The sequence below is a fragment of the Schistocerca americana genome, chromosome 3 (assembly GCF_021461395.2).
Source record: "Schistocerca americana isolate TAMUIC-IGC-003095 chromosome 3, iqSchAmer2.1, whole genome shotgun sequence".
Taxonomy (NCBI): Eukaryota; Metazoa; Arthropoda; class Insecta; order Orthoptera; family Acrididae; genus Schistocerca; species Schistocerca americana.
The window spans coordinates 383,823,436-383,841,812 of NC_060121.1; the positions used below are offsets into that span (position 1 = coordinate 383,823,436).

The window sequence follows — 18,377 nt, forward strand, 5'->3', positions numbered from 1 at the left end:
CTTTTTCAGCATCATTGGCGTATATGAACATGCTCTAATACGTCTCCCTGATGCATCCTGCAAATGCTAAATTGGATTTAAGTTGGAGGAAAAGACAGGCCAGTCCATTTGCCGAATATCCTCTTGTTCCAAGAGCTCCAACTGCTTAGCTTGATGCAGTTACTCATAATATTCTATAATAACGAAGTTAGGACCAAATAAACAGCTGAAAAGACACACATGGGGATATGCAGTGTCACAATAACTTTTACTGATGAGTATACCATGTTCAAAGATTTGGAGGCCAGAATGCTCATGCAATATTATACCTCTCCACTCCATGCAGTCAGTGGCAGCTGGTCATCATTTGCTAATTTGCACATGGTCAATATCACAATAAAATTATTCCACTTTGCTTCAAATGCAAGTTGAAAATCCCGCCATTTCTCTTTGAATGTATGTTGATATACAAATAAAATGAGCTAAAACTTGTTGTGTAGCACAGTCTCCACAATAACTAGAAACCAATGTCTAGTGTTGAAATGACAATCAACTGATAGAAGTGACGCAGCTGCCTGTTCTCTACTGTACATGCTCCGTTGTGACTTCATCTTTTTGTGTGTTCTACATTGCTCAGGTCAGGATTTTTCTTTGAAGTTGCATGTAGTTTATTGTGCAAGTATAGAATATGATGATGATTCAAAGAACTGTTGTGAATGCTTTGTGGGCAAGTGACAAAGCACAGACTGGTAATATGTAAACCTGGATTCGATTCTTGCTGATACTAACATTTTATTTTATTCCTTGCAATGTTAAATTATTAGTTACATAGTTTAAAAATAATAGTTCAGTTTACATATGTATAATTAATATATTCGATTCAGTTACAATTAATGCCCTTGAAAGTAAAAAGGCTATAGGCTAGGTGGTGATAAAACAAGTATATGAGGAAATTTAGTAGGAAAGTGTTTTCTGTAGGTGATCTGCTAGAGAGGCCTTTTCCAGTAGACCTTTAGAGGAGTAAATGAGAAAGAGTTAGGCAGGTGTACATCAAATGTAAATCTGAGAGAAGCATACAATGAGGCTTACTGATTTGGCTTACTTAACACTGGAAATTTCAAAATACTTGGAAAATATTTTGATCAGCTTCTTAATTTCCCAGAACCAATCCATAAGCTTGAATACTCGAAACACTCATAAAAATCAAGAAGAAGATTTATCCCCAATTATCAAAGAAATTTAAGAAGTTATTAAAACCTTATAAAGCTAGTGGAGAAGACTATAACAGAACTTTTGAAATGGTCTCCACGAAAAATTAAAAAAAAAAAGAACTAAAATTAAACTTTAAGAAGACTTGGAAAACAGAAAAACTCGGAGGAGAGCAGAAGGTGGCCATGATACATCTACTACATTAGAAAGGCAATAAACAACAAGCTAACATTAGAGGAATTTCTTTGCAACCAGTTGCATATAAGATACTTTCCAAGATTATACTAAACTGAGTAGAAACAACACTGGAGAGTTATTTAGGTGAATATCATGGTGGTTTTAGAGAGGGCCGATCATGTTCTGAACAAATATTTAATTTGAGATCAATCATGTGTCACAGATTACCAAGGTCACTATTTTTCTTTATAATTGCGTGTAGTTTCAAAGCACCTTTGTCAGCACTCCACCATGGGCGAGTGGTCTAAGACACAGACCGATAATTTGCAGACCCAGTCAATTCCCGCAGATGCAAAATTTTTTATCGCAATTTTAAATTATTAGTTATACAATTTAACTATCTTAACAGTTATATCTACATAAATAAAATTAATGTATTCAATTACTACCAATGTAAATCAAAAGCCTATACGCCATCACATTGTAGCTTATAATTTTGCACAAGGCATCCTTAACACTACTTCACCTGTGTAGTCATTCGAGACTTTCTGTGTAAATTCTAGAACCACTCAGCCTTTTACCATCTCGAACACACGATATTCTACATACGATTGTGCTGTCTGGCAGTCCATAGGTGTGTTAGTGTGTAGTGAGGAACCATGGAGTTTACGTGCCGCTCTGTGCTTATTGTGACATGGACTATTGTTATGTGAAACAAGAACAGTTGAAAAAGTACTCCTGTAGACGCTTGACTCAGCCTTGGTGAAGGCAAGACGTATTTTCGGATTCATTTTGAGAAAATCATGGTAGTCAAGCCAACTTTCTTTTAACTGTAACTCATTTTGTTTCTAATGTTCGACAGTATGAGGTACTTACAAAAAGTTGCAAATGTATGTTGAAAGTGTGAATTATGTATTGCATGAAAGTCAAATACTGATGAAAAGGAAAGTTTGTATGTCTACTTTCACACTTAAAGACATCACAAAAAGTTAGAACGTGGCAACCTGTGTGAAAGGACCGAAAAAACAGGAATTTTCTGTCAAAAACGAGAAAGGAAGCTGCTGTGTGTCGCCATAGCAACCAAACATAATACGAGAAGGGATTTACTCTGAGACATTGGAATATGTTGAAGTATCTAATGGAGCAAAATTTGAATGAAAAATGGTGAAGACATGAAAAATTCACAACAATAAAAAACCAAAGATGATTTCGACGTCATTGTCTAAGAAGAAATACGCATAGAACGCTTCAGCCAAGAAGATCCAGTGCAGGGAGTATACAGGTCTCACAAAAGTCGTGGGGACGCAGTCGCGGAAACCAATGTACATCCGACGCCGCCAGCACCAGCTGCTGTTCACTGGTGCTGACCACCCTCGCACATCGCTCACCTACGCTATGAGAATTCTACGCCGGGTGAGCGTGAAACAAAACTTGGTAATTTCCAAGAATCAGTGCCTATCGAAATCGCGGGGTCCAAATGATACATACTGACCGTGCGATCCTAAATCGATCACGCGACTCTGGTGGTGGACGTTATGAGTATGTTTACGGTTGTCACTACAGCAATGGCAAAAGAAGACCGTTACAAGAATACGTGTAATAACAAAGGAGATGACTTACCTGACTCGTCGTAAGTGTTGTCGTCATGTGAAAGTTCATGTGATGGGTACGCTACGGGAACAATTTCCTTTTTTCCATTAATTCGTGGAGGTATGTAATTTAGAGCAACTAAGGGAATGACGGAAAACGGATAAAAATGACGATCACAAATAATTGATCATAACGTGCGTCACCACAGTCGCATGATAAATTTACAATCGCACGTTCAGTATGTATCGTTTGGACCCCACGACTTCGATAAGCAATCATTCTTGGAAATTACCCAAAACTTTATTACTTTAGCGCGAAGTGATACAAGATACTTTTGAGTGAAATTTGTGTTATCATATTTAAAGTTAGTTTTAGATTAGATTTACTTTCATTCCAACTGATCCGTGAGGAGGTCCTCCAGGATGTAGAACATGTCAGAAAAACAACAATACATGACAAATATTTACAACTAAAACAAAGAAGCTAATGTACCATTCCACAGGTCCCAAGTGGAATGATCATTTTTTAATTACCACTATATGAAAGAGTCATTTTACAAATACTAATGCACTGAATTTAAAATAAAAAAGTTTATTTATTTATCTATAAGGTAATAAACGTGTAATACAACTACTATAATACTTATTCACAGTGCACACATATTGCACTGAAATACTGCAGAAGTATATATATTCCCGGATTTCCCGACTAAAAATACACTTTCTCCCAGATGAAAACGCACCTTTTCCGTGTTAAGTGACAGTATATTTTCCCTCGGAACTGTAAAACTTATAAATCCTTTGAATATGTTTTTATACACAGTCGTAGAATTTCCCCGCACTTTAGAGAACGAAACTCATTTTGGAAAGATTTTTGATGAGCAGCAATATGTACGATGCATATTTTCGTATTGCGAAAGTATAAATTCGAATTCAACCAAAACCCTGCATGTTGCTTTCCGAACCATTGTAATCGAGATTGCGATGCGTTCTGTAAGCCAGTCATAGCTCATGTCGCGGGATCAAATGGTTCAAATGGCTCTGAGCACTATGGGACTTAACTTCTGAGGTCATCAGTCCCCTAGAACTTAGAACTACTTAAACCTAACTAACCTAAGGACATCACACACATCCATGCCCGAGGCAGGATTCGAACCAGCGACCGTTAGCAGTCCCGCGGTTCCGGGTCACGGGATCCCGCCAGCCGATGACAGCGGATATTCAGACCACAGGACACGTGATACAGTCAGCTAATAGCAACATCAGTGTTAAGTAGCACAGATACACAAACAGGAAAAGTTAATGTTTTAAATTAATACACAGTGTTGCTGAAACAAAAGCAAAGCTTTCATATGTAATATTGGTCTCTAGGGTTGATAAGCTGCAAGAGAAGCTAAGCTTTCACATATAATGTTGATATTTTTTGCGCGTGTTATATCTTAAACTGAATCACACAAATGTGCCAGTAAAATTTTTAGCAGAGTCCAGTGACTTGTCCTCGCAGTTTTCCACAAATAAATTAGCTTCCGCAGAGGAGAGAGAGCTTCCCGTAGCACTACATCAATTTGCTCAAAATAACGACATTAATATCTGATCTTCTGGGCTCGACTTCCAAATGGCTCGTCATCAAAAGCTCTGTGATTTAAGAAATTCATCGTACATTCTACCATATAGTTCAACTTGCGTAAAAGGTAATTTACTTTGAAAGTAACGCTTTTCAAACCACCATTCGCAATATTTTCCCGCGACTTGTTACAAAAATGTTTGTTTCAGTAGTCGTCGTCAGACAGCGCAAGATAACAGGCACCACCGCGCTTTGGCAGCTGATATGACGCAGGAAGCCCGTATGTTCGTACGTGTAAAACATTAAAAGACCTTACATTATGAATAAAAGAAAAAAGACATCAGAGGATACTCCAAGAGCATCAGATTTTCATAAACCATACTAAAATGGCACATTTAAAGTGCATACTTAACGAGCACATTCGTATGTCCAGATTCCCAATCAAGTAGGCCTCGACCTGATGTTAAGCTTTTCAGTGGGGTTTCGGGATGTAAATTGTCTGAGTACCAGTACTGTATTAAATCATTTTTGATTCTTTATTATGGTTTAATGCCATACGTGCTAGAACACGGGTCACATGGAGGCTACACACTTCCTCACTGTAACTCAGACTGCTCTGAGCATCAGCTCCAGATCTACGATATTTCTGAACCGGGGCAATACTAAGATAGTGGCGCCGGTTAGGCGTTTTTATGTTCGTGCAAACCATTTTCCGTGCTACTTGCAGAATAGAACTTAAGCGGCTGCTAGACGGGGACTGTACAACTGGCCCTTACTAGTGTAGCGATCTGGCCAAAAGATTTCACACAAAATTTCATTTTCCTGGATACACCGAGAAGATAATACGTAATCTTTCTTACCTGTTATTCCTGTTAGTCGTTTATTTCCAATCTGGTAGTCTGAATCTTTGAATTTCTCTAGTAATCATAACAACGCTGATCATTCACAAACCCAATCAACAACAATCAGACAGCGATTGGCGTTCATTTGCTCGGCTTTACTCCACTCCGATTGTATAGCCCGGTCCCCTTTTGCCTGCAGGAAAGTTTATTTCTAGATGCAACGAGGATTCCCCTGACGGAGACATCATGTACACTATGCATGCATTCAAAAATCAACTTATGATATTTTTTTTTATTTTTACTATTGGACCAAACTGCTGATGTCATCGGTCCCTACGCTTACACGCTACTTAATCTAACTTACGCTAAGGACAGCACGTACACCCATGCTCGAGGGAGGTCCGAACCTCCGACGGAGGGAGCCGTGTGAACCGTGACAAGTTGCATGAGACAGCACGGCTACCCCGCGCGGCTTATGATTCATTCAGAAATCAACTTACAGAGTGTGTTCAAAATCCAACAGGGATGCGCATAAAAATCATATCAGTAATTGACAGGCCAACGTGCGCTGGATGCTAGGCGCTTTGTGAAACAAGGTTTTTTCTGCTCAAGAATATGAATTTGGCGCACCCCCCCCCCCCCCCCCCCCCAAGGACATATATCCGGGACCGCTGCGCATGCGTGAATCTGGCAGCTTGGGCGCGGCAGTAAAATTTTCCTCGGTTGCTGCTTGCTGCGACTGCTTACACAGCCAACAGCCACATTTCTGTAGCCAGAAACAGAAGGTACTACCCCAGATCACGTGATCTGGGGTACTACTCATACGCCACTCAACTGCGCATGCCCTCTCTTAACTGCTACAACGAATCTAATGTAAACAGCTGTGACGTCACGCTCATCGGAGGCAATTTGTTGTTATGAAGCCTGGCACAGTCTTCCTAACGCCTTTGACACATTTTGCTGTTGGCAAACGCTTGTATGAACACTGTGTTTTGTTGTTGTATATGGCACATTTCCTTTGCAATTTATGTTTTGTTTTCTTTTTTTTCTCGTTCACGTTTTATTGTTGCAGTATTATTCTGCAGTAGTGAGATACAGTAATATCCTTTGTTAGAGTATCGAGTCTTACCAGTAAAAATTACAAAAATTTAACTGTAAACTAAAACAATGGAAAATTCCCGTAATTCTAAAAAAATCCCAGGGTTTTCCCAGTTTTGTCCCGGATGAAAAAATTCTCGGGTTTTTCCCGGATCTCCCGGTTGTCCCGGGTCGTATACGCCCTGATATCACTGGTTGGAGAGCCTCAAGACCCAGCTATGGTCATGAAAATTAGCAAAGAAGTGCCTGACTGTGCTGAGTTGATAAATTTAATCAAAGTTCAAAGTCCAACTCTAAGTAAAGAACTAGGTTTGGTAAATTCTTAATTAAATGCTCTGAGTCTTACGTTAAACTCATTAGATTCGCAATTAAATACCCAGAGTGGGGCTTTAAATGCTCAGAGGGAAACTCTCAATATTCAGACATCAAATTTACGTTTTTTAAGCGCCTAAGTAGACTCTCAAAGTAAAGAATTTAGTAATCTATGCAAAGGCATGGGTGCTTTGAAGACTGAATTTGACGCTATAAGTACTAAAGTAGAGAATTTAAAAATAGATTTAAAGAACAAGTTGACAAATTCTTTAACCACTCATATAAATCATATGTTTGCTGATCTTAGTCAGAAACAGAATGACAATTTGCAAGATTTACCAAAAAGGTTATAACTGGACACTGAGAGCAAATCTAACAATGTAGAATCAGAACTTATTGAAAAGTTAGGATCTTTTCAAAATGTGTACAATATTAAGTATAATGATGTAAAGCATGGATTGTATACTTTGCAAAGAGGGTGTAGATAAGCAGAATGAGTTAATGCCGATCATTCAGTTGCAAATTACAGGTGTCAGTACACAAGTAGATAATGTAGAACGGAATTTCAAAGAGAAAATAGCCGACTGTGATATTATAAATGTAATTAGTTTGGAGGAACAATTTGGAGAAATTATAGACCGAAAAGTTACCAAGAGAATAATGTCCGGTAACATCTCACTTATTCCTTCTTCTGAACTTAATGATACCAGGAAGGGTATAAACGACCTGTAGAAAGAGATTAAGCTTATCCAGGATAAAAAAAAAGAGTATCTTCACCTAACATTGCTGTAACTAGTGGAGCTGTGACTGATTTACAATGGGGAGCTAATTCAGAGTTATCTGGACAATTCTCTAAATTTAAGCCAGACCCATTTCTTAAAAAGGTTTAACCAAGCATTACCAAAAAATTGGGAAAGTTCTAAGAAGATTAAATTTGCTGGGGGGTATCTTCTAGGGGAAGCCTCAAAATAGGGTACAGAATTTTTCCTCTTGGAAAGACTTTCAAAAGAAATTTAAAGAGAAATACTGGTCTGCCAGTGCTCAAGAAAAGTTGATATCAGATCCATGACACCTGGGCGGAGTCTCCTATCCCCCAGGGACATTAACATTCAGAGTTAACGGGTGGAGTAACGACAGTCAGATCCCAAGTTGTTTTCGGTCTTTCTTCCAAATAGTTTGCTGCACCAAATTCATTTAAAATGTAGAACTATACTGTAATCTTATTGTTTAAAAAAACTGGATATGACCATAAAACCGAGACCGATGTGATGTCTAGATGAAATAAATTTAATAGAGCATTATATTTGTGGAAAATATAATATGATATGACTAACTGAACAATTGTTATACTGAAGTGTATAGCTTTTCTATTTTGTTTAGAGTATTTTATACCTTTTATGAGATGTAATGCAGATGGGAGGGTTTGTATAAATTTTGAAAGGGGTGGGTATGATAGCTAAAAGCTTGATTTACAAGAACAGATAAATCATGTCTAACACACATCACACGTTTCAAACAACCCTCACAAACAAGTGTGCCTGATTCGTCTTCGTTTGCCATTTCCATAGGGTTGCTAGGATTTACTTCAGAGATCTCAAAGGGTGAAGGTGGGACAAGTTCTGTAGGAGACAATTTAACACCAAACCTCCTCTGGCATCTCACTCAAGTACCTGAGAGGTAGGGATCCTGGGGAAGGCAAGTGGGAAGGGTTTCCTGTCTTTGGGGGTATCTTCTTTCTCTTGATCCTAGCAACCATGTCTATTTTTTCCTTTCATATTTCTCATCTTGAGGACCGGTCTATCTTTTCCCTCTTTCCATATTCATAAACTTCTATCGCTAAAGTCCTTCCTTATTTCCATGGTCACTAATAACCTACATCTTATTTTTAGATAAGAAGGCCGAAGAATCAGACTACACGAACACACATCCACATATACACAAATATACACGTCTATGTAAACAGTAAATTATATAAGACAAAGCCTGTCACGATGAGAGAACCACCAGGTGTTGTAGGGGGAAAGGTGTGTACACAGGGAATTATGTGCACATATATAGGAAGTTATGACAGTTCTACATCGAATATACATAAGAAGAGGTACACATGCATAACAAACAACAATAAAGTAGTAATAAGTAATGGATAAATAAGAGAGAGGCATGAGCAAAGGAATAAAACGAAAGTAGGAGTAGAATTAGTCAGGTTGATCACTAAGCAACGTCAGTGCAATAAAAACTCTGATGAATTAAAGGATAGTGGGACGTAAGTAGTATATATAGACATAATATCTATTAAAACTATAAATATTGATAAGTAGAGGAGGACTCTAGGGAGTGAATGATATATTAAAGAATGAATGCGAAGTTTAAAATAGATTTATAGCTTTACATACATAGAAATGTATATTAGGGTAATGAACTGTGAGGCCTACTCAGAAAGGATAAGGGGCGTACCCGGCATTAACTAAGCATAAAGGGCAGACATACCTACGTGGAGATAGGACTATCTGTGGCCTAAAAAATAGAGATGTTTTGTAAGGCGTGTACTTACCAGAATGGAAAGAGGAAATGCTCTCATTAGGTCAAACCACAAGCAAGGAATAGGTGCTGATCCTAGGAGAAATGGACAGTATCTTGACAAAACTCACAAATTTTATAGGAATTATTGTGGAAAGTGTAAATTCTATGAGCGACTAGCATTATTATGTTTCGTGGAAGAAAATGATCACTTTCATTTCTACTCAGAGTTCCTCCAAGCTACAACTAACAAAAATGTACATACTAGGAAAAAGTAGTACAAAAAGATAAGAACAGAAAATACATTACACCTGAAGTTTTGGATTGAAAAAGGAAATAAAGAAAAGAAAAAGTCTTCACACACAGGAGTGTATACTGTTAAGATATGAAATGTTATTATGAGTGATATTACTTGCATAATGATTGTGTATAAAACATCGCATGTTCGATCTGGGTGGGAGGGGAGGGGGGAGGAGATATGTAGTGATTGGAGAACTTCTGTGTAAATTCTAGAACCACTCAGCCTTGTACCGTCTCGAACACACGACATTCTGGATATGAGTGTGGGATGGTAAAATCCTACCTTCTGTGTGTCACATGTCTATGTGTGCAGATTTAAAATCAGTCGCGAGAAGAAGGTACACGCAGCGGTCGAACGGCACTGATTAGTACCTGTCGGACAGTTCATAGATGTGTTAGTGAGTGTCTAGTGAAGAACCATGGAGTTTACATGCCACTCTGTGCTTATTGTGTCATTGACTATTGCTATGTGAAACAAGAACCGTTGGAAAAGTACTCTTGTAGACTCTTGACTCTAAGAAAGTCATGGTAGTCAAGCCAACTTTCTTTCAACTGTAACTCATTTTGTTTCTAACGTTCAACAGTACGAGGTACTTACAGAAAGTTGCAGAGGTATGTTGAAAGTTTGAATTATATTATGCATCTTTCATAATTCCCTTTGGTAGTATACTATAGCATTACTGTCCAGAAATGATCCAAAATTCACTGAGCTATGTTACTTGGCAGTGACATATCATGTGACAGTTAGTTTCAGACTTAAGTTTTGCACAACCAGTGTATATTGGAAACCCATAATTTGGCATTTTCATATACAATGGGGTGAGTTTGTACCATACACACAGCCTAAGCATCTATCATGCTTCTGGTGTAGGCTAGCTTGTCTACACCAATAGTTAAGTAATTTCTTACTAGTTTTTACTTTGAGATGGATTTCTCTTACAATCAATTTTATATTGTGAATTACCAACTTCACAATTTTATATAGGTATGTGTAACCTTCAGTTCCAACAATCAGAGTACTGATATGTTTCCATTTAGAACCACTTCATGCCTGTTCAATTTACGAGTTACTTTGTAACACATTAAACTACGCACATACATTTGTTGTTACAGGACACCCTCCAAGAGACACAATATACAGAGAATTATACTGAATTTCCAATCACAGGTGTCAGAATCAAAGGAGCAACAGGCAAACTTAGCACGCTAATTAACAGACAAGCTTTGATAACATTCACCATAAGAACACTAGTTTTGAACAGGGATGTTTGGCAACGAATAACTTAAATAAACACGTATTTTTAGTTCTGGATTGGATTATGAAAGCAAATAAAGCAAATGCTATTTGTAGTTGGGGAAAGATCGACTTATTGTTTGTTGAACCAAGGACTTCTAACATTAAAGAAACAAAATGAAATATGATGTTTAATGAAAACTGTAGTAATCAGATATTAGGAGTAGAGATTATGGATGATAGCAATTATTTTGATGAGGATGAGGGTTTTTGTGATGATAATGTTGTAAATGATTCTTATGCACACCTTGTTACTGAAGAAAGTAATGCAGCTAATAAGCGTGCAACAGAAAGATGGCTTAAAAATATTTTTATGGGAGTTTTGTGACATTCTTAGTGAAAGCTAGGTAGGGTGAAGGATTACCTATGTAAGTTGAAATTAGTAAATTGTGATCCATTTCTTACAAAAGCATAGAGTATACCAATTTGCAAAAGAAAAAAAGTGCAAAGGGAGCTCCAGAGGGTACATAAGTGGAGGACAGCAGAAAGCAGTCAGTACAATAACTCACTGGTTGTTGTATCCAAGAGAGATGGAAGTGTCAGACTACAATTGGACTCTGGGTATTTAAATAAATTATTAGAACATGAGAACAATCACCCAGAAAGCATGGAAGAGCTCTTGAATAAATTTGATAGAGCTTAATTTTTTTACCAGTTTAGACTACACTTATGTGTTGCATCGGATTACATTTCAGACTGAATCTAGAAAATACACTGCATTTCTTTATAATGGCATATCATTTCAATACAGTGTTGCACCTTTTACCTTTTGGACTTAATGTTTCTGTTGCTGAGTTGATAAGAGTTTGGACCATGTCTTGGGAAGCGAGTTACAGTCGTAATTAGTCATTTATGTTGATAAAATTTTAATACCAAATAAAACACGGTGGAAATATTTAGAAACATTGAGAGAAGTAGCGAAGAAATTTAGAGAAGAATTATGACTCTGAAGCTGGAAAAATGTACATTTGCTGTGAAACAATTGAATTTCCTTGGGCACATTACAAGTGAGGAGGGGATTCTACCTAATAATGACAAGTTTTTGGCTCTTACAGAATTCCCAAAGCCAAAATCAAAAAAGAAAGTCAGATCATTATGTAATTTTTATTGGAAGTATGTCAAAACACAAGCACTTAATGCACCTTGTTTACATAACTTATCAAATAAAAATAGTATATGACAGTGGATTAGTGCCTATCAAGCAAGTTTTGATGAAATTAAACATCAGTTATGCAACAGTGAGATATCACACAGATCACATTTGTCTTTATCATTTTATTTGATGACAGGCAGTGGTGATTATGGACTGGGAGCTCATTTAGTTCAAGAGATGTTAATTAGTGGGACAACTGAACACCATAATATACGTTTTGCTTGCAGAACATTACAAAAACATGAAAGAAATTACATCACTACAGAAAAGGAATTAGTACCAGGATTCAAGAAATTTAGAAATAAATTATTTGGGAACAAAGTAATTGTATATACAAGCCACAAAGTCTTATGTTATTCCTATTCAAGAATGAAAATTATATCACAGTAAATTATGAGATTGGCAGCATATCTATAACAGTTTGATTGCACAGCATAGTACATCAAAGTAAAACAGAATATACTTATGGACACATTATCTAGACTACAGAGGGGAGGGTCGGGGTGGAAATGGGAATGACAATGAAGAAAGCAATTAGAATTTCAAAATGATGTACATCAAAGGTATTATATTAAGGAAGAAAATGAGATTACTACAATTTGTGAACAACTAAGGAGAAATCGGAATCATGATGATGAATGGAAGGTGGTAAAAAGTTATTTAGGTAAAAGGAGAGAAGGAAACGTAGTAGGTGAATATGGATTGGGGCTAAGAAATGAAAGAGGACACCGCCTGGTAGAATTTTGCACAGAGCATAACCTAATCATAGCTAACACTTGGTTCAAGAATCATAAAAGAAGGTTGTATACATGGAAGAAGTCTGGAGATACTGACAGGTTTCAGATAGATTATATAATGGTAAGACAGAGATTTAGGAACCAGGTTTTAAATTGTAAGACATTTCCAGGGGCAGGTGGACTCTGACCACAATCTATTGGTTATGAACTTTAGATTAAAACTGAAGAAACTGCAAAAAGGTGGGAAATTAAGGAGATGGGACCTGGATAAACAGACTAAACCAGAGGTTGTACAGAGTTTCAGGGAGAGCATAAAGGAACAACTGACAGGAATGGGGGAAAGAAATACAGTAGAAGAAGGATGGGTAGCTCTGAGGGATGGAATAGTGAAGGCAGCAGAGGATCAAGTAGGTAAATAGACGAGGGCTAGTAGAAATCCTTGGGTAACAGAAGAAATACTGAATTTAATTGATGAAAGGAGAAAATATAATAATGCAGTAAATGAAGCAGGCAAAAAGGAATACAAACGTCTCAAAAATGAGATCGACAGGAAGTGCAAAATGGCTAAGTAGGGATGGTTAGAGGACAAATGTAAGGATGTAGAGGCTTATCTCACTAGAGGTAAGATAGATACTGGCTACAGGAAAATTAAAGAGACCTTTGGAGAAAAGAGACCCACTTGTATGAATATCAAGACCTCAGATGGAAACCCAATTGTAAGCAAAGAAGAGAAAGCAGAAAGGTGGAAGGAGTATATAGAGGGACTATACAAGGGTGACGTACTTGAGGACAATATTATGGAAATGGAAGAGGATGTAGATGAAGATGAAATGGGAGATACGATACTGTGTGGAGAGTTTGACAGAGCACTGAAAGACCTGAGTCGAAACAAGGCCCCGGGAGTAGACAACATTCCATTAGAACTACTGACGGCCTAGGGAGAGCCAGTCCTGACGAAGCTCTACGATCTGGTGAGCAAGATGTATGAGACAGGCGAAATAACCTCAGACTTCAAGAAGAATATAATAATTCCAATCCCAAAGAAAGCAGGTGCTGAAAGATGTGAAAATTACCAAACAATCAGTTTAATAAGTCACGGATGCAAAATACTAACGCAAATTCTTTACAGACGAATGGAAAAACTGGTAGAAGCCGACCTCGGGGAAGATCAGTTAGGATTCCGTAGAAATATTGGAACATGTAAGGCAATACTGACCCTACGACTTATCTTAGAAGCTAGATTAAGGAAAGGCAAACCTACGTTTCTAGCATTTGTAGACTTAGAGAAAGCTTTTGACAATGTTGACTGGAATCCTCTCTTTCAAATTCTGAAGGTGGCAAGGGTAAAATACAGGGAGTGAAAGTCTATTTACAATTTGTACAGAAACCAGATGGCAGTTATAAGAGTCGAGGGACATGAAAGGGAAGCAGTGGTTGGGAAGGGAGTGAGACAGGGTTGTAGCTTCTCCCCGATGATATTCAATCTGTATGTTGAGCAAGCAGTGAAGGAAACAAAAGAAAAATTTGGAGTAGGTATTAAAATCCTTGGAGAAGAAATAAAAACTTTGAGGTTTGCTGATGACATTGTAATTCTGTCAGAGACAGCAAAGGACTTGGAAGAACAGTTGAACGGAATGGACAGTGCCTTGAAAGGAGGGTATAAGATGAACATCAACAAAAGCAAAACGAGGATAGTGGAATGTAGTCGAATTAAATCGGGTGATGCTGAGGGAATTAGATCAAGGACACTTAAAGTAGTAAAGGAGTTTTGCTATTTGGGAAGCAAAATAACTGATGATGCTCGAAGTAGAGAGGATATAAAATGTAGACTGGCAATGGCAAGAAAAGCGTTTCTGAAGAAGAGAAATTTGTTAACATCGAGTATAGATTTAAGTGTCAGGAAGTCATTTCTGAAAGTATTTGTATGGAGTGTAGCCATGCATGGAAGTGAAACATGGATGATAAATAGTTTGGACAGGAAGAGAATAGGAGCTTTCGAAATGTGGTGCTACAAAAAAATGCTGAAGATTAGATGGGTAGATCACATAACTAATGAGGAGGTGTTGAATAGGATTGGGGAGAAGAGAAGTTTGTGGCACAACTTGACCAGAAGAAGGGATCGGATGGTAGGACATGCTCTGAGGCATCAAGGGATCACAAATTTAGCATTGGAGGGCAGTGTGGAGGGTAAAAATCGTAGAGGGAGACCAAGAGATAAATACACTATGCAGATTCAGAAGGATGTAGGTTGCAGTAAGTACTGGGAGATGAAGAAGTTTGCACAGGATAGGGTAGCATGGAGAGCTGCATCAAACCAGTCTCAGGACTGAAGACCACAACAACAACAACAACAACAACAACAGGTAAAAGGAGGGATATGATAAAGTCAAACAGTACTATCAGGTATATAAAGGAATTTTGTTTAGAAAATGCAACATAGATTCAGATAGTTGGAAAGTCTGCTGGCTGGAGCAACACAGACACCCTTATTAAATACATACAACAGAGCTTGACTCACAGTGACACTACAAAATGTATTCAGAAAATCCAGGGAAAGGTCTATTTTAACAATATTACAAGGACAGTACAGAAATGCGTAGTTTCTTGTGACAGATGTCAAATGGTCAAGACTACAAATCAAACACACTGAGGTTTAAAGCAAAACATTAAACCAAAAAACAATCAGAACACATTGCAATGGTTTTATCTGGGCAACTGCCTCATTCAAAAGAAAGTTATACTTCATTTGTAATGGTAGGTTTATTTTCGAAACTAGTTAAACTTTATCCTTTGAGAAAGGCAAATAGTAAGAAGATTATTCATAATATCACTCAAGATTTCTTTCAAACGGTGGGTGCACCAAAAGCTAGTTTGCCAGATAATGATAGCCAGTTCAAATCAAACGTTTGGAAAGATTTTGTTAGAGAAAGGAATATAAAGCACATACACCCTATGAAGAACATTATGGAAGAAACCTGCCAATTTATTAAACAAACTGATTAATTATCCTGTTTGTACAGAACTGTCTGATGAAAGACAAGGTGTGGTAAGGAAAAACATACGATTATGTCACAGTACGAAAAAGCAGACATGACAGAAATTTGAACGCTACACAATTTAGAGTGGGAGATTTGGTAATGACAAAAATTATGAGAAATGTAAGGCTATAAATAGAGAGGTCAATTTTTAAATTTTTTTTTATAGGACTATTTGAAATTTTAGAAGTTCTGCATCCTGATGCTTACAGACTTATTTATCCTATGTCAGAAACTGTTTGGACACGGGAACATTATGCAACTGAAACCATGCCATCAGTAATGGTTCGAAAATTGAAATTTATCCCTCAGAGGGATACACACACTGTGTATTATGCGCATGACATTTGTTTCTTCAGCTATATTTTGTTACAGAACATCCTCTGAAGAGCCATTTAAGCTCTGGATATGCATATAAAATATTGTCAAACATTCGAATATTGCAATTGGATACTAATTACTATGGGAATTACACAGTAATCAATTATAGATGTTACTCTGAATGTGGTGAATGTTTTTAGGCCGCAGAGAGGACAGTGTCATCTTCTATGAAGAGTGTTCTTTTGTTTCGGGTCATAACAGTATGCCATGATTCATTAGCAGGTAAGACCCTGGACAGGAAATTTCGATCACTTAGAACTCTTGTTTGGAATTTAGTGCACACCTGCACCCACTGGTCTCATTGGTTGACATTTAACAGATGAGAAACGAGCTACACTTTAATCAATTTCCCATTCGATTCATCAGATAGAACTGTTTGACATGGTCCTGTACAAAATTCCAGTGATTTCACAAACATCATGTGTTGTCTGCCTTTTCTTGTGGATTGCTTCACACATTTCCAAAGCGGTTTCCGAAGTTGTGCGTGATGACTGCCAGCGCATGTTTTTGTCATCCTCTGCAAATTCTCAGCCATCTTTAAATCACTTAAACCAATGAAATGTTCTTGCTTGGCTCAAAGCTTGCTCATGAAAGCCTCCCTTAGCGAGTTTCAGCTGCAGTTTTGTGGAGCTTAAAACTTATTGGAGATACTCATTCCTTCAAATCAGTTGTTTATAAATTCACATACACACTACATGGTGTAAAGAAACCAACAACAACAATGTTGTAGAACTCTCAGGTGTCTGGCTGGGTCATGTATTAACTACTGCACGATATTTTGGCAAACAGGTTCTTTTGTCATCTTAAAGTGTTCATGATGACTGCTGCTCCACTCCTGTCAGCACCCTATATAATGTTCACACTGATGCATTCAAAGTGAAGTCATGTGGCAGCCTGTCAGTTACACAACACAACTAGAGGTGCCTAGTGATGGAAGTTTGTACTGTGATTCTTTATGGTGCAATATTCAAATCCACGAGAATTTTGGGATGCACCTTATGCTAATAACTGCTCTGAACATGGGAGATCAAAGACAATTTCACACATTTGCCTCTGAAACATAGTATTGCAGCTTAATAACTTTAACAAAGAATTGTGATAGACAATCTTTGTTTGACAAATTAAAAAAGAGAGAGAGAGAGAGAGAGAGAGAGAGAGAGAGAGAGGGAGGCTAATTAGGATTTACACTGACAAGGCCCTAGGCAATGGAGAGCATAAGATTTCATGGGGAATGCAATCAGTGGTGTCCTTCCTGAAAAGAGCATTCACCTTAAGCAGTTTAGGATAATCACTGTAAAGCTACAATCAGTAAAAACTTTTATAGGGTTCCAGCCTCTGGAATGGTTAAATTTGCATAAGCTTTTAATCAAGTATTCCTCAGTCACTGTCAGGTGGTGATTTTGACTGCCATGTGGTTGATGGCCTTGTCCTTACGCAGTTGTGGCAATGATGATGATATCAATGGTGGTTAGTTCGCAGCAAATGAGGCAATATTTCCATCCCACAAGTGCCTCACCTACTTCAATATTGCAGGCTGTACTGAGCTGCACACTTCTATCTCTAATGAGGGTGTCTGCCAGTATTTTAATTTCAATCCCTTCATGAGCGAGGACCAATGACATCACAATAGCAAATATCTATATAACAAGGAGGCTACTGACCACACAGCAGTCAGCTGACACTTGATAATGTCTGCGAAATACTTGTCTAAACTTCTCAGAAATTTAAAGGTTTAAATAATTCAAGTTGCTGCAAGACCCTGCATTTGTATATAACATAAATCAGTATGGCTGATTGGAATGTGAGCCCTGTTCTTTCCAATTTAAGTCCAGTACTTTAACCAATGTGCCCAATTGTTCAATCAATAAATTTAAATTGCTTTATCTATGGAACAGATAAATAATTACATTAACTGATGAATTATGTTACATAATGAAAGACCAAACTCAGCATATTTGTACCAGACCAGATTTTTTTTTTTTTTTTTTTTTTTAATATTTGTAGTGTCCCTAGCTGTGGGCAAACCTTAAATATTTAAAAAGTGTGAAGTAATCCAATAAATAATTTTGAAGGAAGATTAGAGTTTCACACCACGTCCAGGTGCACATCAACTGCTCCAAAGAACTTGCTCAGAGTGTGAACACATTAAAACCACAACAAAGAGAACTGTTATTTTGTTATGACCAGTAT

General features: G+C 37.6%; 1 protein-coding gene across 2 annotated transcripts in view; it reads right to left on the minus strand.

The window, feature by feature from the left end:
- Positions 1 to 18,377, minus strand: part of LOC124605155 (uncharacterized protein C16orf52 homolog B) — a 74,475-nt gene that overhangs the window by 1,442 nt on the left and 54,656 nt on the right. The window lies entirely within an intron of this gene.